The sequence below is a fragment of the Pygocentrus nattereri genome, chromosome 16, assembly GCF_015220715.1.
Source record: "Pygocentrus nattereri isolate fPygNat1 chromosome 16, fPygNat1.pri, whole genome shotgun sequence".
In the NCBI taxonomy this organism is placed as follows: domain Eukaryota; kingdom Metazoa; phylum Chordata; class Actinopteri; order Characiformes; family Serrasalmidae; genus Pygocentrus; species Pygocentrus nattereri.
In genome coordinates this window covers 19,534,073-19,561,872 of record NC_051226.1, presented here as the reverse complement: position 1 = coordinate 19,561,872, position 27,800 = coordinate 19,534,073, and the positions used below count along the sequence as shown (strand labels likewise).

Here is a 27,800-nt window from a genome sequence, read left to right as displayed (position 1 = left end):
TGGATCTCACAAGAGACATGGGGGAAAGTGTGAAGGAAAGCAGGAGTACGAGGAATGAGGTGCAGAGCATGCATTATGCATGGCTTTTGAGGCAGGCCTCCGGTGTAGATGAGTGTGGAAGTTCAAACCTGACACAAGTGTGTGCCAGCCCTTTAGATAATGCAGGAGTGGGCTGAGGAGAGAGGCGCCGTTTGTACAGCGTAATCATGTTAGACTGAGGTGAAGGTCCTCAGGGAGTGTTAACTGGATCCTACTCATGGGCCTCATCAGGGCCTTCCTTCTTATTAGTGCTCTTAATTACTCTGAGATGAAGATACAGAAATGGTCTTTACTCTTTCATTGGGCCATTTCAGATTAAGAACCACGATTACAATTTTGCCTATTGCTGTTATCAGAAATAGCTCAACATCTTTAGAAAGCATGAATATAGCATAGAATATATATCAGGCTATAATACATTCATTAATCTTATTCTCATTATTATGTCTCAGAAATCAATAGAATCAGTCACCAGCAGGCTAAAAACAGGCACGGTGCAGTGATATTCCACAGGGCAACAGGCTTGGCTGAAAAATGCTCAACTGTATGCACATTACTGATTGCAGACAGGTGGTGCTATGCAGATTATTCAGAAAACCATCTAGAAAATTATCTAGAAAACTGATATGACCCATTCCTGTTGTGTCTCTGCTTGCTGTTGTTTTTTTATATAAAAGTTAAACAGCAAATGTAAAACTGCAGTGTTTTTTTAGAAAACAGTCTTAAATACTATGTTTAAATACTAAGTGTTTCAGCCTCCCGATCCTCATCTGGGAGAATGTTCAAAAGCAGCAGGGCTCATCCCCCTGCTGAGATTCTAACTATAGGCATTTTGTGTGTGTGTGCATGCGTGTGTGCGTGTGTGCGTGCGTGCGTGTGTGTGTGTGTGTGTGTGTGTGTGAGGTTTGCAGGGGTTGAGTACTAATAATCTAAAACTTCATTTAAATATTCAGAGGGCTTGACCAAGCAACGTGAACTCGAGCTATTCTCCAGGTATTTTTCTCCCTATCACCACAACCAAAAGAAAAAAATCCACCCCACAGCTAGAACTTTAAGAGATTTATAAGTCAGCAGTAGCACTTTATAGCCCACATTAAATTTAACAGGAACCAAGTGAAGCATTGCTAATATAGTGCCGAAGACCTGGTAAGAACTTTAGAAGAGTTAGAGGATATTCAGATTACAAAAGAGTCGATTACAAAAGGACAATTCTGAGCACAGAAAAGGAAGGACAAACCTGCGGCATCATTCAATGGGCCCCTATCATGGAAACTACATTTTCCTCATTTTCTTGAAATAAAAGAATTTGATTTAGTATATGAACCCTTAAAGCTTTTAAACATACCATTCACGTCCATACAGTCCACATACGGAAACTAAGCTCCAATTGTATACTCACTATTTTTGTGATGCCACGAAAACCCATTTATTTACATATATCTGCCTATTTTAGTCTATAGCAGTTTAGCCTCACCCATCCGCACTTAGGTTATAAGGAATGTTTCACCCTGGATTGCTTTTTGAATGGGCCACAACACAGGACAGCCAATCACAACAGCGGTCATTTATGTATTTCAGTTTTAAAGTCACAGTAATAACAACAGTCTGTTTTATTTTAATGGTGAATAGATGGTAGAAAATAGTCAAGGAAACTGAATTATGACTTAATTATGACTAATTTATGAAATATATATGAAATATAAAACACACATAAGTGGAGCTCAAGGGACAAAATAAAATGTAGGATATATGCACATTCCTTAGCAACATACAACTCCAATTCCAACGAAGCTGGGACATTGTGTAAAACATAAATAAAAACAGAATACAATGATTTGCAAATCCTTTTCAACCTATATTCAATTGAATACACTACAAAGACAAGATATTTAATGTTCAAATGGATAAATTTTATTGTTTTCCAAATATTCACTCATTTTGAATTTGATGCCTGCAACACGTTCCAAAGAAGTTGGGAAAGGGGCAACAAAAGACTGGGAAAGTTGAGGAATGCTCAAAAAACACCTGTTTGGAACATTCCACAGGTCATCGTCATCACTGACCGCTAGTACAGATAGGGTCGCAGTAGCAGTCGAGAGAGCAGAGAATCCAAGATGACCCTGTCCCCCGCAACTTCCTCCAGTTCATTCCCCAAGCCGCTCCCAGACAAACCTGGAGACATAGTCCCTCCAGCTCCTAGGATGACCCCAGGGTCTTGTCATGGTAGGCCGTGCCTCAAACACCCCCACCAGGAGGCTTCCAGGGGGCATCCGGATCAGATGCCCGAACCACCTCAGCTGGCTCCTCTCAATGAGCTCCTCCTGAATGACCGAGCTCCTCTCTCTATCAAATAGCGTGTAGCCTACCACCCGACGAAGAAAGCTCATTTCCGCTGCTTGTATTCATGATCTCGTTCTTTCGGTCATTACCCACTGCTCATGACCATAGGTGAGGGTCGGGATGTAGATTGACCAGTAAACAGAGAGCTTCGTCTTTTGAGCTCTCTCTTCACCACTACAGTCTAGTACAGTGACCGCATTACTGCTGCCGCCTGTCCCAGCCTGCGGCCGATCTCATGATCCCTCTTCCCGTCACTCGTGAACAAGACCCCAAGATCCTTAAACTCCTCCACCTGGGGCAGGTCCTTTCCCCTTACCTGGAGTGGGCATGCCATCTTTTTCCAGGCTAAGACCATGGACTCAGACTTGGAGGTGCTGATCCGCATACCAACCACTTCACACTGAGCTGCAAACCGCTCCAGCGAGCGCTGGAGGCATCTATGTGATTCAGCCAAAAGAACAACATCATCTGCAAATAGCAGAGACGCCACCCTCCAGGCTCCACACATAATGCACTCCTAACTCCGTCCATGAATATCAAGAACAGGAGTGGAGACAGGGCACAACCTTGCCGGAGTCCAACACTAACGCTGAAAGAGTCTGAATTAATGCCGAGTATACGGACATAGCTCTCACTCCGGAAGTACAGAGATTGGATGGCCCGGAGTTGTAGCCCCAGCACCCCATACTCCCAGAGGACCTCCCACAAGATATCTCGAGGAACATGGTCATAAGCCTTCTCCAAGTCCACAAAACATATGTAGACTGGGTTGGCAAACTCCCATGCCCCCTCAACAATCTGCGAGAGGGTGAAAAGCTGGTCCTTTGCTCCATGGCTGGGTCGGAATCTGCATTGCTCTTCCTCAATCTGAGGTTCAACTATCGGTTGGAGTCTCCTTTCCAGCACTTTTGCATAGACTTTGCCAGGGAGGCTGAGCAGTGTGATAGCACCCCAATAGTTCGCACACACCCTTTATTAAAAATAGGGACCACCACCCCAGTCTGCCAGTCCAAGGGTACTGTTCCTGAGGTCCATGCAATATTGCAGAGGCGTGTTAGCCACGACAGCCCCACAATATCCAGAGCCTTAAGCATCTCTGGATGAATCTCATCCACCCCCGGTGCCTTGCCACTGAGGAGCTTACCAACTACCTCAGTGACCTTCACCAGGGAAATGGAGCTTGACACCCCAAGAGCCTCTAGCCCTGACTCCCGTGAGGGAGGCACGTCTCCCAGATTAAGGAGTTCGTCAAAGTGCTCCTTCCATTGCATTCAGACTCCATGTCCCCTACCTCCTCTGGGACATGAGAAAAGTTCTCCCGGAGGTGGGAGTTGAACTCATTCTGAACATGGGCCTCTGACAGTCGTTCCCAGCACACCCTCACTATTCACTTGGGCCTACCAGTTCTGACCATCAGTCTTCCCTGCCATCTGATCCAACTCACCACCAGATTGTGAGCAGTTGACAGCTCAGCACCTCACTTCACCCTAATGTCCAGAACATATGGTCCCAAGTCAGATGAAACGACAACAAAGTCAATCATTGACCTTTGACCCAAGGAGCTCTGGTAACAGCTCTGTACACTTTTGAACAAACTTGGTGTTCGTTATGGACAATCCATGCCTGGCACAGAAGTCCAATAACAATTCACCATTTGGGTTTAGATTGGGCAGGCTGTTCTTCCCAATCACGCCTTTCCAGGTCTCCCAGTGATTGCCAACGTGAGCACTGAAGTCTCCAAGTAAGACTATGGAGTCTGTAGGCAGGACCCTTTCCAGAACCCCGCCCACACCCTCCAAGAAGGCCGAATACTCTGACCTGTTGTTTGGTGCATAAGCACAGACAACAGTCAAAGTTTTCCTCTATGCGATTTTAATTCGCATTGAGGCGACCCGTGCTCAGGAACACTTCAGAAAACCATTGTCAGTGAACACAGTTTGTCGCTCCATCAACAAGTGCAAGTTAAAACTCTGCCATGCAAAGAGAAAGCCATATATCAACAACACCCAGAAATGCCGCCAGCTTCTTTTGGCTGAGCTCATCTGAGATGGACTGACGCAAAGTGGAAATGTGTCTGATGAGTCCACATTTCAAATTGTTTTTGGAACTCATGGATGGAAATGGGTCTGACGAGTCTTGTCCTCCTAACTTGCATATCTGTGAAGGCACCATTAATGCTGAAAGGTACATACAGGTTTTGGAGCAACATATGCTGCCATCCAAGCAACGTCTTTTTCAGGGACATCCCTGCTTATTTCAGCAAGACAATGCCAAGCCACATTCTGCACATGTTATAACAGCATGGCTTCTTAGTAAAAGGGTGCGGGTACTAGACTGGCCTGCCTGCAGTCCAGACCTGTCTCCCATTGAAAATGTGTGGCGCATTATGAAGCGAAAAATACGACAACAGAGACCCCGGACTTTTGAGCAACTGAAGTTATACATCAAGCAAAAATGGGAAAGAATTCTACCTACAAAGCTTCAACAATTAGTGTCCTCAGTTCCCAAACACTTATTGAGTGTTGTTAAAAAGAAAGGTGATGTAACACAGTGGTAAACATGCCCCAACTTCTTTGGAACGTGTTGTAGGCATCAAATTCAAAATGAGTGAATATTTGCAAAAAACAATAAAGTTTATCCGTTTGAAACATTAAATATCTTGTCTTTGTAGTGTATTCAATTGAATATAAGTTGAAAAGGATTTGCAAATCATCATATTCTGTTTTATTTATGTTTTACACGACGTCCCAACAATCATTGGAATTGGGGTTGTAGTATAAAGGGTATTTTAGAGACTTATTTCAGAGGTGTTGTCAGTTTTAAATCCTGCAATCTGTAGAGAGCTGTAAAGAATATGTAGACCTCTCCTAGTCAACATTATTGCACATTACATTCATTTTAAAATGAGAAATGTAACCATTTCTTCTACTTCCACCTGAGACAATTAAAACAGACTGGACTGAAGTTTTACTTTTACTAATCTAACTTATTTTGGAAAATATTAAATTCCTTTAAATTCCTACTACTTGCTACTCAGATTTGTCCAATTTTGTTAGATTCAGACCCTATTAGTTGGATTTGACCGCTTCAAAGCACTGCTTTAACAGAAGGAATTTAACTAACCTGGTCAAGCTTGCGTCTTAAAGAGAACTACATCATTATGAGCTAAATTCTTAGGATAAGGCACTTTGTATCCTAATGTATTTGTATGTAATGTATCTGCACCTATTACAGCTTCAAGCACCATTTAAAACATAGCCCATACCTCATGTTTTCAATTTAAGACTAAAGACTGCATGTCTGGCCATGAGTAGAAAATGAAAAAGGGAATAAAAAAGGCATACACCTGCTCCCTGGCATGGAGATGTAATATGATTACTGTGATTAGTAACTATCTCAGCCAGTCAATGATTAAATGCTCCTAAAGTCTATTTTAGAATTGACATGTAATAAGGGACAAATGCAGCAAGCCTACCTGAGGTGAATAACTCACAAAATCAGGAGGGTGAGCAATTACATAGTGTAATTTCAGCAGAAGGGCACAAGCACGACACATTTCAGCCTTCAGCAACATTTCTACTTAACAAAAGTGATAAATTCTGGTCAAGTGAGGTGTTATGTGCATGTTTGAGGAATGTAACTGTAGTGCACAAAGTCTTCTACAAAAAAAAAACTTCTACAAGTTCTGTTCTAGAGGGATTCTTCACCATTCTTCAAAATAACTCAGTGGCCAACAGTGCTGCATGGGTGAAGCCACCATCATCCTGGAATAGGCCACTAACATCAGTATAGAAATGTTTGATCATAGGATAAAGGTTATCAATCAGAATACATGCATTCTGCACCCCTCAATGAACATTACGATTATATACGGCCATAATTTGCAACCCTATTTATTGATGTCTTTCCCATAGATGAAAATGCTGATGTCACTTCAGTCACTTGCTACTGAAACACTAGCCAGTTGAACAGTCTTGAATAACATCCACACCTCAATAACTAACCCTCCTTCAAAGTCAATTTGATTTTTTCCTCTTGCCATCTTGATCTAAAATCAATTTTATACATGACACATAACACAGTAGGATGCTAATTACTTAACTGTTTCATGCAGTACACCTGACTGGAGGCATCTACACTTGTTGCATGTCTTGATTCATTTATCCAGGTTTTTCCTTGTCACCTGTCTATATGCTTCATATTACAGGGCCCACATTCACTGTAATGGTAAGCAGTACATGAAAATAAGAAGATCAAAGCTACATTCATCAAATAGCTCTGGGCAAAAGCTACACAGTTATACACTGCTCAAAAAAATAAAGGGGACACTTAAACAACACAATATAACTCCAAGTAAATCAAACTTCTGTAAAATTAAACTGTCCACTTAGGAAGCAACACTGATTGACAATCAATTTCACATGCTGTTGTGCAAATGGAATTAACAACAGGTGGAAATGATTGGCAATTAGCAATACAAACTCAATAAAGGAGTGACCAGACCACAGACCACTTCTCAGTACCGATGCTTTCTGGCTGATGTTTTGGTCACTTTTGAATGTTGGTGGTGCTTTCACACTCGTGGTAGCATGAGACGGACTCTACAACCCACACAAGTGGCTCAGGTAGTGCAGCTCATCCAGGATGGCACATCAATGCGAGCTGTGGCAAGAAGGTTTGCTGTGTCTGTCAGCGTAGTGTCCAGAGGCTGGAGGTGCTACCAGGAGACAGGCCAGTACACCAGGAGACGTGGAGGAGGCCGTAGGAGGGCAACAACAAAGCAGCAGGACCGCTACCTCCGCCTTTGTGCAAGGAGGAACAGGAGGAGCACTGCCAGAGCCCCGCAAAATGACCTCCAGCAGGCCACAAATGTGCATGTGTCTGCACAAACGGTTAAAAACCGACTCCATGAGGATGGTATGAGGGCCCGACGTCCACAGACGGGGGTTGTGCTCACAGCCCAACACCGTGCAGGATGCTTGGCATTTGCCAGAGAACACCAGGATTGGTAAATTCGCCACTGGCGCCCTGTGCTCTTCACAGATGAAAGCAGGTTCACACTGAGCACATGTGACAGACGTGACAGAGTCTGGAGACGCTGTGGAGAGCGATCTGCTGCCTGCAACATCCATCAGCATGACCGGTTTGGCAGTGGGTCAGTAATGGTGTGGGGTGGCATTTCTTTGGAGGGCTGCACAGCCCTCCATGTGCTCACCAGAGGTAGTCTGACTGCCATTAGGTACCGAGATGAGATCCTCAGACCCCTTGTGAGACCATATGCTGGTGCGGTTGGCCCTGGGTTCTGCCTAATGCAGGACAATGTAGCTGGAGTGTGTCAGCAGTTCCTGCAAGATGAAGGCATTGAAGCTATGGACTGGCCCGCCCGTTCCCCAGACATGAATCCGATTGAGCACATCTGGGACATCATGTCTCGCTCCATCCACCAACGCCACGTTGCACCACAGACTGTCCAGGAGTTGGTGGATGCTTTAGTCCAGGTCTGGGAGGAGATCCCTTAGGAGACCATCCGCCACCTCATCAGGAGCATGCCCAAGCGCTGCAGGGAGGTCATACAGGCCACACACAATACTGAGCCTCATTTTGACTTGTTTTAAGGACATTACATCAAAGTTGGATCAGCCTGTCGTGTGTTTTTCCACTTTAGTTTTGTGTGTGACTCCAAATCCAGGCCTCCATTGGTTAATAAATTTGATTTCCATTGATGATTTTTGTGTGATTTTGTTGTCAGCACATTCAACTTTGTACAGAACAAAGTATTCAATGAGAATGTTTCATTCATTCAGATCTAGGATGTGTTATTTGAGTGTTCCCTTTATTTTTTTGAGCAGTGTAGTAAATGTGAAAGCATCTTCCTGATTTGGTTAGGTAAGCTAAGCTTCCTGTCTTGATCCAGGTACAGAACTTGGACAATAATGCTCCAAGACATTAGTTTGTAGTCTAGGAGCATTAGTGTGAGTCATATAGACTATACAGTATCAGTTAAAAGTCTGGACATACAAAAATGGTCCTCCGCAGGGTTCCTTGAGTGATGCCACAGAACAACCATTCAATTTCATGATCCAGGTTTGTCAATAAGATATGTGTTTGAAGAACCAATATAAAGGTTTAACAGATAAAGAAACTTCACATAATGTACAGTTTACTTATCAATTGAAAGGCCCTTCCTACCTTTACATTATGCGCAGGTCCTTTAAACTTTAACACTGACACACTTAGATAAATCTTACAGATTACAGCTTTTCCAAAGAATCATCGTTGTTTAGGAAATAAAACATGGTTCTTCTGTGGCATCACTCAAATAACCTGTTCTAGCACTTTTATTTTGAATATAGTCATCATACTAAGTTTTTCTCTTTTTTCCCCACATTTCAATAAGTTCTTATTGAATCATACAGTTACAAAATCAAACATATAATAACAATTTTATGATATGAATTCTACAAGGCATCCTGTTTACATAGCTGCAGTTTTTTCTCAACTAGCTCTCAATTAGCTTCTTGTAGCAGTTCCCATATGCTAAGCACTTGCTGAAAGTTGAAAGCTAAAAATAAGTTAATACACTGTCTCATGTTCACTATATATTTTTTTCTTAAAAAAATGTCAAGCCTCTAAATTAAAATGTCTTTGAGATCATGACATTCAAGATTATTGGAACACATATTTACGCAAGCGTCTCCAAACCTCTGACTACACAGCAGATCAAGTTTACACAGTAACATCTCTCTGTTACTTTAAACAATTTGCACTGACAGTGTTCATGTTTACTATTTTCTTGAAGATGAATTTTTCATGTTGTTTGTACAATAATAATTTGTTTTTTGTTTTGTCTAAATGTTTTCCATGGATATAACAAAATGTCTCCATTTTGAATGAATCCACCTCTGACATTACATCCTGAATTCAAATTCATGAAGTGTATATCTTGCATGATGATGCTTTTAAGATATACACTGGTGTCAACAAGACACATGTAGGGGGTACCTGCATGCTGAACTTTAACCACTATGATGCAGGGCTTGGTTGTTGAGACTTTTAGCTTATGAAAATGCTAAAGCAGTGAATGAATGGACTGCTGCAATAAAAATATCCAGTATATTTGCAGTATATATTATTCCAGTGGATAAACTCAGAAACATTTAAATTTATAGGCAACATGTTCAGCCAGAAGATCACAAACATGAGACTGAACTTCCAACTCTTGAGTTCTAGCCATGTCCCACTTCAAAATACCCTGTCTAAGGGCCTAGTAACACAAAAGAAAGGAAAAATAAGTGACCTTGTATTTCTAATGATACCACAGCAGACACAAACACCACAGAGAGCAAGTAAGGAACTCAATCAACCAAGGACAAGGACGATTATATCAATATGCACACTGGGGAGTAAGCACAGCTGATACAAGGAAATGACTTCAAGAAACGTATGAAGTACATCCTAAATGAACATTCTGTACATTTTCTGTAGACAACCAAACAATGTGTCTGTGTGATGCAATAAGGCTGATTTTAGAGAGTCTCTCAATGCATCACTGGTGAGATAGTAATGATGGTTAGCCTGTTTCCAGTGAGAAGTCAGACCTAAGCCTCTTCACAAAATCTCCTTTTCTACCACACAAAACGTTTTGAGGTGATGTTAACATAACCAGTCCAAAACATCCATATCTGCATCATCACTGGCAGATATTGACATATGGCCTCCTTTCATTAGCCCAGAGATTATGTTGTATATTGTTGCATGTCATTTTATTATGCATGGCTATTTTTATACATCAATGTAAATTACATCTGAAAGTGAGCTAACCATCAGTGGCAGTGCATAAAATGTTTCTTTATAAATTGCAATTGCAAACAGGACCAATTAGCTCACATGGAGGCTTTCAGTTGCACTCCTATATACTTAAGGCCTTGTAAGCAGGTTTCAGTTTTTGTGTTTTCACACAAATAGATTAGCAATAAAAGGCCGCATATGGTTTTATATATGCATTTGTTTTAATAGGAGACTTTTTCATGGCTCTACGGATATAATAATGGCTTGTTTACTCGTTACATGCCTGTGCAGTCTTCTTTTTATGTCTAATCATAAGCCAGGGCCCCATGGCAAAAGAAAGTCTAATTCCAACTGGGGTCTGCCTAAGGTTAGAGAAAATAAAATAAAAGGAAATTGGCAGTATCAGACAGGGCTAGATCAAAGCCAGACAAGACAGCATTGGCATTCACGGGGGCTTATGTCTTAGTTAGGTGGAACACACCTTGCAGGGGTCATGAACTCCCTGCTGAATCTGAGACCTAGATCCCTCTGTCAGGATGTTAATCCAGCTCCTCCTTACTCACTCACACACTCATCTTTCTCACCCGGCATCCCCCTTTTCTCCCACTGTGACATCACAGGCCACAGAAAGCTCTAGAGACCACGCACAAATCCACATCCTCTCACTGAGTCAGTGCGGTGCTCCAGCCTTTCAGAGGAGCTGCAGGGAGAAGGGAAAAAAACAAAAAAGCGCAAAGAGTCAAATAATAGAACAGAAGAAAGCGAAACAGCAGAAAAGAGCATCTGCCACGCTTCTGCAGAATGTTAATGCCTTTAAAGCAAGCCAGAGGAGGCCTGAGAAAAGACGCGCCGCATTGTTTCTAAACATGATTAAGATTCACATTAGTCTCTCCTTGGCTGCCCACTACTTTGCCATTGCTTGACGGTGACAGGCTTGGTGGGTGGGTAGGTGAACAATAATCAGCAGTGCTGTGGGTGGTTGGTACCACCCTCTGGAGCCACGCTTTTCGCCATATTGTGTAGGGACCCAAGCACCAGTAGTGAAGATGTGACCCCCTCAACCTTTCCCGCAGAGATCCGAGCTCACATGTTGAGACCAGATCACCACGCTACACACACTCAGACACACTACATGTTGTGCATTATTCAGAGCTCACACACACACACATGCAATGGGCTAATATTAGCCACATATGACAGGTCTTTCCTACTGAGGGGCAGCCTAGACTGCAGCTTCCTCTTCCACATCTACTCCAAATAGGCTCCTATCCGTTAACCGTGGATTTAATTCCATTATTTAAATGAAAGCATCTGCTCATGCTGCACAGGTTCATTCTAAGTGAACTAATTGAACGGATCAAATGACTGGGTAATTCAAGCAGGGTCATGCTTAATACTCTGTTTTCAATCGATCTTCGGTAGATTCAAGATATTCTTGGTATGGGGCTTAAGGGTCCAGTGACAAAGTGAGCTTTAACTAGGCTTATCAGCTGCCTTCCCATATCGATTGTCCTTGAGAGGCAAACCAAATTACACCAATGTGTGCAAAAAGGTCTCCCTTAACATCATAAATTAAGTTTGCGCATAAATCAACCTTGTAGACGCCATGTACAGACAAATCCATACAACAAATATGAGTCAGTCAAACAGAAAGGACGCCAACAAACCGATCATTATCTAATTCACTGAACCTGAATGTGGGAGCATATGCCTGTTTCTCACACATCAAACAACGTGTACAGCTTGCTTAAAAAGGAGAAACCACTACTTTTTTATCTATGTGTCTATCTATCTATCTATCTATCTATCTATGAGTGTGTATGTGTGTGTGTTTGTGTGTAAATATATCCAGATAAGATAGATAGATAGATAGATAGATAGATAGATAGATAGATAGATAGATAGATAGATAGATAGATAGATCAGACTCCTTCCATTGAGGCCCATGTTTAGAAAAGACAAGGTGCATTTGCTCTATTTATCAGACACCTTTGCTCTTGTCAGAGAATTCATCAAAACTAAATCAGAAGGGAGGCAAAAACTTTCTGAAATACTGAAATTCATATTTCTAAGATTCCACCTTTCACTATAACACGTAATGAAAAAGAATCATATTACATTATAACAGATGCAAAATAGATGCATTTTTATAAAAAGGAGAAAATTGAGCTCCACTCTTCAGATCTGAAAAAATCCACAGGTGTTTCTGTGTATCCCTCCACTGTGAGAAGACAATTCAACACTATAAGTCTGAAAGAATGTGTAGCTGTCAAGCAGTCTTTACTGAGAAAAAGAGAGAGTTCTGCTAGACTTCTCAGAATAGTGGACTGACAACCCAGAGCCCAGACCTCAACATTACTGAATGTCTTTGAAATTACTTGCATTGTGAGATGTGAGACACAGAAAGTGCAACTTTTTTTCTCTTAAGATTGTAAGAACTTGTTGGAGTGGACATATTTCTGCAGATTGAAGCTGCAATAAAGGTAAAGGGCGGCCACACTAACTTGATATCTATCCCGCTAAATTGTCCCGCTAACGTCTTTAACAAATTTTCTCAGTGAAGTAATATATATATATATATATATATATATATATATGTATAGTGTCATTTGACTATAGCCCATCTGTTGCTGCACAGTTTTTAGAGGGACCACTATAGGACTACAGCTGACCAGATGTTTTTGGCGTGGTGGATGACTTTCAGTGCATATTTTTCCCTTTTCAATGCAACAGTAAAATTTTACTTAAATCACTTGGAAAAATATTTGTGTACTTAGAAGTATGTGGCATTAAAACCTTAAAGGAACAAACTTCTACCCTTCAACCACAATCATCAGCAATGACATTTGATTGTACAGTATGCTGAGCCACTTTTAAGTTATGACATCCTAAATAAGGTGTGAAATATGCCCCTTAAAATGGAGAAAAACCAAAACAGATGCACTGCATAATTGCGCACGACAAAAATAGAAAGTGCAGTCAATTTCTATCGTGTTGACATATGTTTGGAATGGAGGACACAGTGAAATGGAAATGAGAAAGTCAAACCTAAGAGAGAGGAAGAAAGTTAAAGACGCTGCTGCGTTCTTTGCTCAATAAACAAAAGCCAAGAGATATGATTTCCCTCCCCCGAGTCGTGTACAGAAATAGACGCGACACTTTCCGGCATGCTTTGTTTAGATAAGCTACATAAATTAGCTAAATTGTCCATGTAAGTCGTGAGACAGCTTTGAAAACAAGCGCTATTTTCATAGACACTTCTATCTTTAGGATAGGCTTGGTGTCTTTGGGGCTAGTCCGAGACGCTGGCTTTAATTTATGACCCCTTCAACCTCAAAAAGCCTGCAGGGACTAGAGAAATATCAAAAAACAACATCCGCGGGCTACCTCTGTGTTGTCTATAATGGTTACAAAGGGACAGGCTCCCATATAGACTCCGCTTTGTTCTGTTAATCTCAGGTGCCCTCTTCCATCATTTCACCTCTCTACTGTCACATCTCGCTGTCTTGAAGCATGGCTAAATGCTGTATGCCTGCACAAGCCACACACACACACACACACCAAGCATATCGCTATTGCTCCATCTTTTCTTGCTGTATGATAGACCCATTTGTAATAGCTCTAGATGATGATGGTCAAGGTATGGCCTGATAAACCTCTCAAAATCCACTCACGTTCAGGGGCCAAATGGAGAGCAGGGTAATGCAGTAGGAGTTAATGGAACTAAAAGCCCTTTTCTTTTCTCATAAAGCATAACAAAGAGAAACATGACAGCTTGTTAAGGGTCTTACAGAGTCACAGGCTGTCACCGAGCCACCTTTTATTCTTTTCTTTTTTTTCCCCTTCTCCTCCTATACAGCCAAGCAACAGTGTGAGTGGCTGGCTGTCACCATGGATACACGTCCCCTCGGGACCTTTCCTATGTACATGTAAAGTGTTGGAGCGCGCCTGCACGCGCGCATTCACACGCACACACAAAACAAAACACTCGCATATAAGCTGTCAGCATATACCTGCTATGCCAGCTCCAAATGGACATTTCAATTCAGTTTTTCTGCAGCGAAAGAAAAAAGAAACATGCCATTCACAGGCAGGCTGTGTGGGAGTTCTGCCAGACTGAGCCCCCTTTTCTCCTCTGCTCTGCATCAGCTCAACCTTGAGCATGTTTCTGCAAAAAGACAGGCCGATCGCACTTCCTGGAAACCCTGATACCAAGCAGCGGCTGCCTTTCACCCTACATATGAATCTGTTCCATATACATCAAGTATTGGCTTGGGCCATGAGCAGCCTAAGGAAGCTCCCTCTCTTTGCACAAACACAATGACAGTCATCCGCAGTGAAAACACTCCAGGGGGAATCTTCGGCACAATTATCAGTGCTGGTTAACTTGACCTGACACAACGGCAACAAAAATAATTCAGAGGGAAAAGACAGAGACAGAAAGCCTTAAGAGCTCCCACTCTGGTCCTTGTTTTCTCTGAGCCAAGGCTGGGAGAGAGAGTATGGAAGCATCCAGAGGCATTTACACATGCGCTAATTTTTCTGCATCCTAAACAACCGTTTTATGTATTTTTTAACAATTTATAACTCTTGAGCACTATTTTCTTCACTAACTGACTGCAATCCCTCAGGACCAATCAGTGATCTCAATTATAAAAACATCAGTCACCACATCATTAGAAGCCTGAATCTGTAAGCGTTAAAGAGTAAATTATTATCTAGGGGTGAAAAAATTTAATTAATGCCCCTAAACTATACCCAGCACTTAAAAGAGAAATGTATCTCAAAACCAACGCATGAAGTTGGAAACACAAGCAGATGAGCCATTCCAAGCTAGAGTTTGCTTACTCCTTCACTTTTACTCTCTTGTCTGTTCCTTGCTCAGAGAGGCAGCCAGGGTTTGTTCCATAATAGGCACATTTTGGAACAGTGCAAATGAGCTACCCTGATGAGTCAACAGTGTTGTATTTATCAGAGCTCCTCTAATTCTCAGTGAGCCACTGCTGCTTCACCAGTCATCTGGAAACTAAGCAATTCACCCAAATGTGGCAGGTTTAGTACAATACAATATGCACACAATATGATACAAGGCTATTCGAGAAGATTCTAAAAGAAATTGGGTTCCTAGGCAATGTAATATGAGATGGTACAAGACAATATGACATGAGAGTGTATAGTATGAGACTTAGATTAGGTGACCCTTATTAGTCCCACAATGGGGAAATTTCAACTCCGCATTTAACCCATCCGTGAAGTGAAACACCACATACACACTAGTGAGCACACACACACTAGGGGGCAGTGAGTACACTTGCCCGGAGCGGTGGGCAGCCCAATCCACAACACCCAGGGAGCAGTTGGGGATTAGGTGTCTTGCCCAAGGACACCTCAGTCATGTACTGTCGGCTCTGGGGATCGAACCGGCAACCTTCCGGTCATGAGGCTGGATCCCTAACCTCCAGCCCACGACTTCCCCGAGACAATGCGAGATACTACGATACAAGACAACAGATACAATATAGACACTTGCTAATATTCAATACTAATGCATATTGCAATACTCAACACATTCAATAATGTTTTCATGGGCACTCTGAAATAGAGTCACTGCATTTCACGGGTCCCACTACATTGTCACATTGTGCTCCCATGCTTTATTAGATGTTTGCACAGCTATTTTCGTGCATTATTGGTTGGAGCTTCACAGCTTAAGATAAAGATCAGAGTGTTGTCCTCCCATACCTAATAGTCTATTTAGAGGGTCTACAGAAATATTCAGTATAAAAAATGTAGGGGAACCCAGACATGAACCCATTAAAATGGTCCAAAAACAGCATTCCCAAAATAAATGAATACTGCTGTACCATTATACAAAGAGCCTTCAGGGACGTTTTCTCAAACTTAACCAGCAATATATTATTACCAGTAAAGGAAACCCTTACTGTTAATACATGCAAGCCTCAATATGGTGTACGTGTCCAGCACTCTACAAATATGTTGTACAAACCAAGCAAAAAACTATTTCCATAGGACTGAATCCAGTGCAACCATATGACATCACAGTGTAACAATGGCAACCTACTAGCAAAGGGATTTAGAATATTTGTCATGTAGATAGATTGTATATAGAAAACAACATATATTATTTTAAGGCATACATGCCTTAACACTCAGGGTTTCCTTGAAAAAATCTTCTTATACACATAGCATTTTATTCTTAATATCTAAGACTGTAAACCATGATAAAAGGTTAGATAATAATTATAATTACCATGATATTTCAGCTAAAATGGTCAAAAATGGTTTTGGTTTTCGGCCAAAAGAGGAAAACAGTTGACAATTTTGATAGAATAAAACAAAAATTAATAAATAATAAAATGAATGGTGATGAAAATGATTAAAAACATTGTTCTTTTTGCTCTTCTGCGCCAAGTAGCAGGAGCACAGTGAAAATATTGGCCATGTGGAACAATTTCTTGGTTTCTACATGGCACACTAGATGAGGGATTTGTAATCACTGTTTATGTATCATAAGTATCAAGTGGAGTTACAACATCCATGACCCTCTCCATTACAGGTATGATACCTTGAAAACGAGTAGGAAAAAATCAGTTCCTGCTAGCACGCTGCATCTGCAAAGTATATCTAAAAATGAAGTAATTCACACTGTTCTCTGTTACCAAAGATGTTTAATTTTGTGACACAAATGGTAACCTGCATACTACAGTCATTTTACCATGTTTATTTTATGTAAACACTTCATTTATTGTCAGCTTTTTCCTGGTTTTTGATTTCAGTTAGTGGCCCAGTGTGTCCTGAATTTTTGTTTCGGTTCCAGTCAAAGGATTTTGGTGCATAACTATATGGACAACACAAGGCAATACAAAACAATATTACACAATACAATATGAGACAACAAGATACAAGATAATATGAGATGAGATAAGATACTATATGAGATGAAACAATATAACGCACTCCTATCCAATACAACACAAGAACATGCAATATAAGACATTACAATGTGATATGAGACAATGTAATACGTCACAAGACAATACAAGACTATTTGAGATGTCACAATATGATACAAGAAGAGAGGAGAAAGAAGGGGAGGAAGAGAAACGGAAGAGGAGCAATTAACCCCAGTCAGCTATACAGCTCTCCTGCTATTTCTCTCTCCCAGCCTAAGAGGGAGTCTGAAGCTATCCCAAAGTGACTACTGCAGCTCTCTGCATGGGGTTGCTAGAGACATCAGTGAGCCTGTCAGTCAATGGAGGAGTGAGAAAGCGGCCGAGAGGGGAAGCAAAAGATGAAGAAGTGTGTGCAGGTGGCCAGTGGCATAGCTCGAGGCCTGCTGAATTAGTTTAATTAGGTATGTGCTCCTAACCATCCTTCTTTCAGCTCCAACGCATCTCATTCCACACCCTACCCCACCATACCAATCAGGCTGCTGCTTCATTCTCCATTTCTCTCATATTAACAGATCCATCTTGGATGGAATGAGGATTGGTGATAAACGATTGCTAAGCACTTTCACCCAACCACAGACGTGTCGATAAGGTTCGGTTGGTTAACCAGTAAATACATCTGCTGTGAAAACAATCAATTAACCATCAAAGCCTGATACAGAGTCTATACTTGTGGTGGCACACAATACAAACACACAATTCCTTTGTTGACTGATCTCTTTATGCTGAATGTACGACTGTGTGGGTGGTTAAACGCACAAATGCAATAAATTACTGAAGTGTAACATTGATGAAACCTGTGCACACTGAAATTCTGCAGCTTTCTTTCTGAAATAGCCTCATGGCTAGGGCAAAATATTTAACCTAATATGAGCAAATCAAACACATGTAACTTGCAAATCTGTTTGGAAATAGGTCTCCAGTCTAATTATTCAAGTTGCCAACAGGCTTCCCTCCTGCCAAGACTGTTTTATGAGGCCTTTCTTGACCTATCTAGTCAAAGTCTATATATATATATTTACATGTATGTGGTTGGAGTGGAATTTGCAAGCTGTAGTATTAGAGGGTAGAAACCCATGTAATGAAAACAGAAAGTGCAGCCTTTCCACTTCTGAGCTAGCATACCTTATTATTTAAACATTCTCGTAAATAAACATCACAGTCTTATTTGCAATGAAAGTATGTCTCTTCTGCCCCCTCCTAGTTAATTAGCGCAGTCTTCACTGGACAATTTAAAATGACTTAGCATAATACATACATATATACCGCTGACGCAACAAAACCTCATATCTCTGGAAAAAACTTCTGCTAATGGTAATTTATATTAATGTAACAGGAAATGATTTTGTCATTTTAAACTGCATACCATACTGTGCAAACGTCTGACACTACTCCAATAATTTCATTTCTATTTTCAGCATCAGGAAGAAAAGCAGAAAATATATATTTAGCAGGAAATTACATAAAATCCCCAGTAACTAAAATATCAGCATTTTCGTATCTGCTCTCTACTATATCTTCTTTTCAAGAGACTTGCTTTTGGCTTTTCAAAGAAATCTGTGGGGACATTTTTCCACACCTCCAAAGTTCAGTCTTAGAAGTTGGCTGCATTCTCTGCTTCTCATGATCCCAAACACATTCAATGATAGTGAGGTCTGGACTCTGCAGTGGCCAGTAGTTCAGTTGTTCTGATCAGTTTTTCTGATAACACCAGCAGTTTCTTTGATTTATATGCAGATGTTCTTCTTTTCATATTTTTCTCCCATTATTTAAAGATCAAAGCTATAAGTACTGTGTACCTGACAGTTATGGTGGTCTTCTCGATGTTACACGGTTGTTAGTAGTCCAAATTCCATCTATAAGTTTCTGTTTGAACTGAAGTTTTTTTTTTTTTTTACTTATTTACGTTTGACTTTCCTCTTCCTTATGCAAATGGATTATCTTACATCTAACTTGCCTTGAAATGAACTAAATGTTGGGTGGTCTCTGACTTATGAACAGTACTGTACACATAGTACAATATATAAACACACACACACACACACACACACACACACACACACATATATATGTGTATATATATATATATATATATATACTTTCAGTGCTGAATGTGTCCCATGAGTGAACCAGAAAAAGCTGCACCTCTGCAAAATCAGTCATGCATATTTCTCCCATGAAGAGATGAAAAAGCAGGAACAACACTGACTACTGTGTGTGTATGTGTGCGTGTGAGTATGTCTAAGCGAGTAAAGGAGAATGAGAGAGAAATAGAAAGAAATAGAAAGAAAGAGAGTCTGTGTGTGTGAAATGTGTATTTGGGTATATTTGTGTTTATCTTTGCAAGTGCATGCATGTCTCTGCTGAATGTATTAGGAGAATGGATTCATTGGCTTATTCTTATGCATTGCAAGGATGTGGTTTGGTATGAGTGCAGACTCAGTGCTAGAAGTGAGAATTGCCAAATTTAAATGGTGGTCCTCAAAAGTGCCATCCTTTCTCTTCCTCAAGGGAAAAAAAATGTAATCAACAAAGGTATCCAGAGTTCAGGAAGGACTATTATCCAGCATCATCCATACCACCCATATATATAGTGCAATCTATAAGTAACTGGTCAGTGGCACAATTTTTATGATCTCCTGAAATGGGACATTACGTATAAAGGGCAATGATTCATACATAAGCCAACTAATATAAATGCAAACACACTGAAATTTAAGCTGACATTCTGATCTTAAAACTCACATTCTTTGTTTCAGTTAAACCTAGTGTGCTGGACTAAAGAGCCAAAACAACAAAAATTGCATTACTGGATGACGGATCTACACTCACTTCACCCATATACGCATTCTTTTGTAACAACTGTTGCTAGGATGCTGGCTATACAGAATACGGGCAGAATACCAGTTTAACCATAATGAGATATTGGAATGCACAATTCAGTTTTTTTTCTAAATACTTATATTTAGATTATGTTTTTATTTTCAAATGATATTTATTTTACATGTGAAAGGTCACACAGATCAGACAGATCAGACAGATCAGGTGTCATTTTTTAATGTATAATCAAGCTAATGTTAGCATGGTGGTAATTTTGTTGTTTTTTTCAAACGCTGCCAACTCTCAATTAGGTACAACAAACCTTCAGCTTGGTAGCATAACACCATTGTATAGAGACTACTAGCAAAGTGTGCTACAATTTCTTATTAAGGTGAATGGCATTTTTGCATGCACTCTGTAAAGCTTATCCCACCTCAGCAGAAAGAACACATCTGAAGGTCAAAATAGGAAAGGGTGATGAGCTCAAATTTATATCACAGTATTTCATATTACTTGAATAGTAATGATACATCACAACATGAAAAGTTTGATGAATTTATAACTGTAACAACAATAATAATAACAATACTAAAATTGTTGCTAAAATGCTTAATATTAATACTATAATTATATAATTTCTTACAAAATTATCCAAGATCTATAGACAGATTGCAAATCTGTAAAGTTCTGCAAAGTTCTCTATATTCTGTAAATATGAACATGCTTATGAACATGCATGCATTAAAAGTTTAACTTTTAATGGAACTATTTTTTGTCATTTGTTTTTAGCTTCTTTTTTTGCACTTTGTAGTTGGTCTTGAAAGTAATATTCCAAGCTTGCTAAGGTATGTTTGCTACATTAAGTTTAACCTTTGCCAGTTGAATGGGTTGTATGGTACAAACTGATACTTAACAGTTAAACAGCTACACAGTTACTCCTAGATCTGTATACAACAAAACCGTCTTGGGAAGACATCAATCCCTCCCTGAGCCAATATCATCTATGATGAGGAAAAGTGAATCCGCCCCAGCTGATAAAACTCGCCTAGCTTCAAATCTGCCTGCTTCCTGTATCAGAACAGAAGCCACCAGCAAATGCAACATCGTTCTACACAAAGATCTTTCCATCCCCCTTAAACTGCCTGGTGGAATCTGACAGGTTGCCGCTATGCAGCAATAGCACGTCATGCACACCATCCATCTCAACATCAGCAGCCAGTACGGTGGGGAGAGAACATAAGATTAAGAACGCAGTACACAGAGGTGCCTCAAGGTACAATACTAAGAACAAAGCTGTTTGGAGTGGAGTGCCAAAGCAACTTATTACAGGCTCCGTTCGGTGGATGAGTCTTTGCTTCAGCACTTGATTCGAGCTGAAATATATCTTAATCTCTTTAATCTTGTTGTGGGTCATGGGCATTAGCAGACAGCTGGAAACATTCAGGTGAAGCTAATCTGATCTATGAGTGGCACATTATCGCTCAGATGAGTGGCACTCGCTAGCCTCAGGGAGATCAGATATCACTTAGCGGACACAGCCACACTCTGAACCACCACATTCACCGATGCAGTGCACTTCCGTTCAACAAAACACACACCGGTGTTAGACCTTGCCCAAGCAATAACCCCTCTCAGAGCCAAAACGCAGCATAGCAATCCTGGTCCTGGAGCACCCCTGCCTTGCGCATTTTTGTGTTTTCTCTGCTCTAATACACCCACTTCAACTCGGAATGGGCTGCTAATTAACTGATCAGTTGGATCAAGTGTGCTAGAGCAGTGAAAACAACAAAATACACAGGGGTGCTGTCAGGTGGAATTTGATAAAAATTCAATATTATGATATCTTCTGGGTATAATTTTTTCACTGTAGCAGAAGATATTTAAGTTTGCATTAATAAAGTTCAATGGAACTTTTTCCAAATCCCTACATTATTAAATTGTAAAGATAAAGTCATTCACAGTGGTTTTCAGAAAAAAAAGGCAACGTGCAGGTAAATGTACCATCAGGGTATAACAATGGTCCAACTGTATGCAATGCATCTTAATAACAGAATTTAAACAGAATGTGTAATTGCAACAGAATTGCAACTGAAGTGATGTGTACCATCCCAGGGAGAGTTCAGTACCTATTTTTCTGAAACTGAGAATTTTTCACAGATGTCATAAGAGTTTCATGTCTTTACATGTCTCACAGAAAGCTGCTCCATGAAATGGTAACACATATGCTGCTGGATGCCTGAAACAAAAATTCAATAAGCTATTCATGGTGGAAAGGTACATGCAGGGCTCTATAAAGTAAAACACATTCACCACTATTTTACAATTACATGTGTAGGTTCACTTGTAGGTCCTGGTTCTTATACTCACCACTGTAAAGAAATGTAATGTAAAAATTCTCTGTTTGCATGTCAATTATTTAATTCTGCAGAAACTTTTTTTAATGGATTGTTTTGTGTGCTTCTTTTATTATGACATCATAGGGACCCTTGGACAGTAACGTATGGTATTCAGACAGACATTTACAGAAAGAAAAATGCAATATGAAGTGCCCAATGAATTACATATTTTGCAGCTAAGTAATCTTTATCAATATCAAAAATATACATAAATACATTATTCTGTCACACCAAAATTAGTACAGATGATATATCACCCAGCAAGAGATAATAAGGGGTAATTCAGGACCTCAGCAACTGCACTAAAGTGCTACATCTCAGCTGATGAATTAGCAGTTGCAGCCTCCATCCCCCCCTGCAGTGCGGCAGCAGCCATGCAGCAGTGAGGTGGCAGTGAGGGTGCAGCACTGCAGCTTGGTGATATGGCCAAGGGCAGGCCAGCAGCTGGCACAGCAAAGCCCCCATGCAGGCGTAACAGCCTTCTACATTAGTACACACATGCCAAAAAGAAATCACGCATGCAAAGGGAGAAGGAGAGCGTGGTTTATTTTCACTGTTTCTGAAAAAACTGCAGACCCTAAACTTGGGCCCCGAGCCCACTGTGCACACCAAATCTCCTCCCTGTTGAGATTTTAATTTGTTTAGCTGTGATGCTAAATCTGAAGTTCTTATGTGCTTAAGGTTACTAATTAATGGAAGGAGAATGTATGGAGTGCAGGGAGTAAGTATTTTTAGCCTGAAATGAGAGAAATAAAACCAAAAATGCAGCGCACAGAACACTGCATGCGAGGGTATGCAATGGACTAACATGAACTGTCTCAGTCTGTATCATTAGCCAGCTCTCTGTCAGGTAGCTAAACAGGCCTGCCTTTGTAGCAGTAGTGCAGAGATAATCAGGGAAGTCACTAATTGGATCTGTGCAAGTCATGTGACCACATCTAGGCATGTGTAGTCTGACAAATCGCTAGCAATCACTCTAGCAGAGGGAGGTCATTTTGCATACATCGATGTCGAATTAACATTACGGAACGAAGATGGATGCCCAGCCGGTGGCAGGCGGTTTACAATGTGGCGTCAGCCGGCGAAAAAGGCTGATGTAATAAAGCTTATTAAATGAATAGATGGAGCTAAAAATGAATGGACACAGATGGGTGGCCAGGAGAGAGAGATTCTCTGTGTGGTCAGGCACTGCAGCTTCATAGGCTGCAACACTCACACATGCAGCCAAAAACCACCTCCAGATCTGTCCCACAAGGCCCAGGCCTGGCACCACGGGTGGGTAATGCACTCTCAGTAGGAATGGGCTATTGTGCCCACTCAGCTTCATCTACTTGTTTTGTCCTGCATGGTGGTCTACCCTTTAAACTCCATTTTCACAAATAACATACATTTCTCTAGCTTATATCAGTGTTTTATATTTCAGATTTAGTTGTTTATATCAATATTGGACATAGAGATGGTTGTACGCTACCCTTTTTATATAATTTTCTATCGATGTATCTAATTACATCATGCCTTTTTAATGTCTAGTTTCTATAATGTTCTACCAAAAACTGATGTAAATAACAGTAATGAAAGTAACATTTGATTTTGACATGCACGTTTACTTTTAAGTTAACTTCAATCAGTTATTAAGTTAATACCGTTGCCATGGCAAACATGTCAAACCTATATTGCTAGCAATTTATTAGGCGAAGGTGAACCTTGCCTAATTAATCATTCTGCAAGATTCCACAGATTTATCAGCAGAACACACTGATAAAAACTATAATAATGTCTCTTAAATGTTACAAAAGAAAACCTCAGTCAAGAATGTGATGCTACCTTGAACTGCTTCATGAATACAGGACCTTATGACCATCGATATAATGTGTAACAGCTGACAACTGTTTCATTCAGTAAAGTTCCATTTTAACCAAAACTGGAGCCCGGATCATCTTTGATCAAACAGAAAAATACTGGCCGATAGTGTCAGCTCCTTAGAATCCGTATTGCTATTGGCATTAAAATGTTTACATCAGTCGGGCAATGTTGCAGAGGTGATGGCAGACTGGCCCACAGGCAGGGGGCCTGGCAAATTCCTGGCCAAGTGTGACCACTGTCGACATACTGGCAGCCGGCTGTGGCTGGGCGATGTGACGGATGGACAGGCAGACAGCTGCTAAACATCTCAGGATTTACGGCACAGCTGAAGCAGCCATCAGCCCGACGCCCATCAGCCTGACGTAAATCTGCTGCCCTCCTGCCTCCATGGAAGGACTGACGCGGTCAGGAGGCGCTGAAGCGAGTGCTTCTTAATCACCTCACCACCATTGTTCTGCCACAGTCGAGGCCAGGCTGTCCCCGACAACGCTCCACAAAATGCACTTCTCTCCCTCTATCTATTTCATGACCACTTTCTCCTTCCTACCTCGCTCTCCAACTCTACTTTATGCCCCTCCGTCCTCCCGCTGCCTCTATCTCTTTCTCTGTCACTCTCACTCTCTTCTCTCTCTTCCTGTCTCTCTCTGTTGTCTCACTTTCTCTCTCGCTCTTCAGCTTCCCCTCTCTCTTTTCCCCTGCATCTTTTCTCTCTCCTCTCTGCATCGTCACCCTGAATTCTTTTATTTTTCTCTTCTTTTCTCTCTTTCAATTTCTCTCCCTCTCTCTTCTTTCTCTCTTCCCTCTTCCTTTTTCTTTCTCTCTTCTCCCTCTTCCTCTCCTCACCCTCACTTTCTCTCCAGCTTTTTCCTCTTTCCTCACGTAATTTCTCACTCATTCACTTCTCCCTCTTCCACTCTCTGCACTATATTTTCATCTCTCATTTCCTCTCTTCTCCTTCTCCCTCTTCCACTCTCTGCACTATATCTTCATCTCTCATTTCCTCTCTTCTCCTTCTCCCTCTTCCACTCTCTGCACTATATCTTCATCTCTCATTTCCTCTCTCTTCTCCTTCTCTCTCTTCCCTCTTCCTCTCTGTCTTCTCTCGCTTCCTTCTTCCTCCTCTTTTATTTACGTTTACATTTTACATTTATGGCATTTTGGCTGGCGCTCTTATCCAGAGCGACTTACAATTTGCTTATTTTAAACAGGTAGGCGATGCCGAGGCAGGGGATCGAACCCCAGTCCCCAGTGTAAACTTTCTCAAACTTTCTAATCTCCCTCACTCTCTCTCTAAACCCTTCCTTTCTCTTTCTCTAAACTCTTCTCTCTCTTCTCCCTTCTTCTCTGTCTCTCCCTTTCTCTTTGACCTCTTTCTGTCTTCTCTCTTCCTCCTTTTTCCTCTCACTGTTTCCCTGCATCATCTCTCCCTCACTCTCCATTTCTCTCCAAGCTCTCCTTCTCTTTCTCCATATCCTTTCTAGCTTTCACTTTTCTCCCTTATTTTCTCTTTTTGTGCCCTTTTCATTTTTCTCTCCACTCGTCTTCCTTCTTGCTTACTCTTTTTTCCATGCTCTCTCTCTCTCTCTCTCTCTCTCTCTCTCTCTCTCTCTCTCTCTCTCTTTTCTTCCATTTCCTCTCGCTCTTCTGCCTCTTCCTCTCTCTCTGTCTCTAATCTGTGTCCCCTGTGCAGTGTAGAGAGGTCACTGGGCAGGGGCAGCGGATCAGCAGTAGCTGTGCATGCCGCAGTGTAAGGTTACATACTCCTGAAGCTGGCAGGAACTCAGACTGGATAACACTTCCGCCCTGCTGGAGTTATTCACGCAGGCCCACACACAAACATGCACACACACTCGTCCACGTCCCCAATATCCCACAGGAGTGTTATAGAGAGACAAGTGCTGCGTTTTCATTCCGAGCGAAGATTCCTTCTTATTTTTGAGGCATAATTGATTTTTGGACACGTTCCACCAAGACAACTGCTCGATATCTGGCTTGGCTCCAGTGTGTCTTTGTTTGTGAGTATGTGCATGTGTGCTGGACACGCAAACACACACACACACACACACACACACACACACACACACACACACACACACACACACACACACACACACACATATCAGCTTGTGGCAACAAAATAATGAAGTTTCTTGCAGAAAGACATTGTGCAATATCAAAAGGACATGAAATATGCAAAGCTATAGTACGCTGGCCTGGTTAAGGCCATCTGCTTTTCGACTATGCAAATTGTAGAGAAAGCAGAGCAGCTACGGCTGGTAGAGAAAACCACAGCTCGACTCATGTGACCTGAGCACTGCGTTTATTAGCAGTAGAGTTTCTTTCCAGGTCCCATACAGGGAGAGAGAGAGAGTCACTTTGCTTGCCTCCTCGCTCTCTCTGCGAGCATCTGGCATCCTGACGGGCTCTGTAATGCCAGATAATTATCTACATTATCTGTTGCTGCTTACCCATTTTACCCACTCTGAAAACATTCCGAAGGAGCAGCAAGCGCCTTTAATTACATACTTCCTTCTTCTCACTCCCTCTCCTCCAACCCAGTCCCTCAGGAATCACTCAAAATAAACTGAAAAATTCATCCCAAAACAGCCACAAAACTGTTTATGGTCATACTGCAGCACAAGAGTAAGTAAACCATACAAGTTGCTTATGTACAAAACCATGTAATTTAAACAACACAATGTAATCTACCGAATTACACACCGCCTGGGTGATTGGCGAGTTTGACCTGGGCCCCTCACTAATGATAAGCACTTCAGTAGCCTTAATCGGCGCACTCACACCACCCACCACGAACGTGCGTTGTGTTTCGATGCGAACCTTTAGCCCAGGGCCTGTAAACTATTCATTTGTGTTAGCCAGTAAAGTTCACAGGCCTCCAATGCAAGAAATGGGCAGGAAAAATTGGAAAAAATAAAGTTCCCTGGAGGTGACAAAGACAGAGACTGAACATCTCAACGGTGACCTTTTTTCCGACTCATCATCATCCAGAGAAGCGATCCCTCGTTTTTTTCTCAGGCTGGCATGAGGCTGAGTCACGCGTCAGCACAGATTAAAAAGCTGCCCTGCTCTTGGGCCCTGCATTGCCCTAAGAGCCACACTCTGTGTGTGTGTGTGTGTGTGTGTGTGCACGGTTGTGTTTTAGCGACCTTGGTATGGAGCGAGAATGAGCGACACCAGAATGTGTACAGTATTGTTCAAAAGTCACAGACCACCCTTTATTCACTTAATTTCAGACAAAAGGAGAATATAATTTCTCATTCTCATTTTTTCAGTATTTACTGCATCCATTCTTTGCCTTTATTACAGCTTTTGGGAGACTTGCTTTCAGTTTTGCAAATGTTATTTTTCCACACACCCCAAATTTCAGTGAGGGGGCTTACATGCACTCAATAATCATAACTGGATTTCTACAGTTATCTGATGTTTCAAATGGTCATGTAAACAGCACTCCGAGCTAGAAATCCAATAAAGAAATCCGATAAAGAAATCCGATAAAGAGAGCTGGATTTGAGCTCAGTAATCAGATTTCTCAGCACATGTGTACTCTTATTCAGATTTCTTT

General features: G+C 41.3%; 1 protein-coding gene across 21 annotated transcripts in view; it reads right to left on the bottom strand.

Moving 5' to 3' along the window:
• nrxn2a (neurexin 2a) overlaps positions 1 to 27,800 on the bottom strand; it is a 402,488-nt gene that overhangs the window by 364,890 nt on the left and 9,798 nt on the right. The window contains exon 1 of one of the 21 annotated variants that reach the window (XM_017698730.2): positions 10,752 to 10,773. The exons of the other annotated variants lie outside the window; for them this stretch is intronic. The gene's annotated coding sequence lies outside the window, so the exon portion shown is untranslated. Of the gene's footprint in view, positions 1 to 10,751; positions 10,774 to 27,800 lie in introns of those variants that run through there. 21 annotated transcript variants of the gene reach the window in all.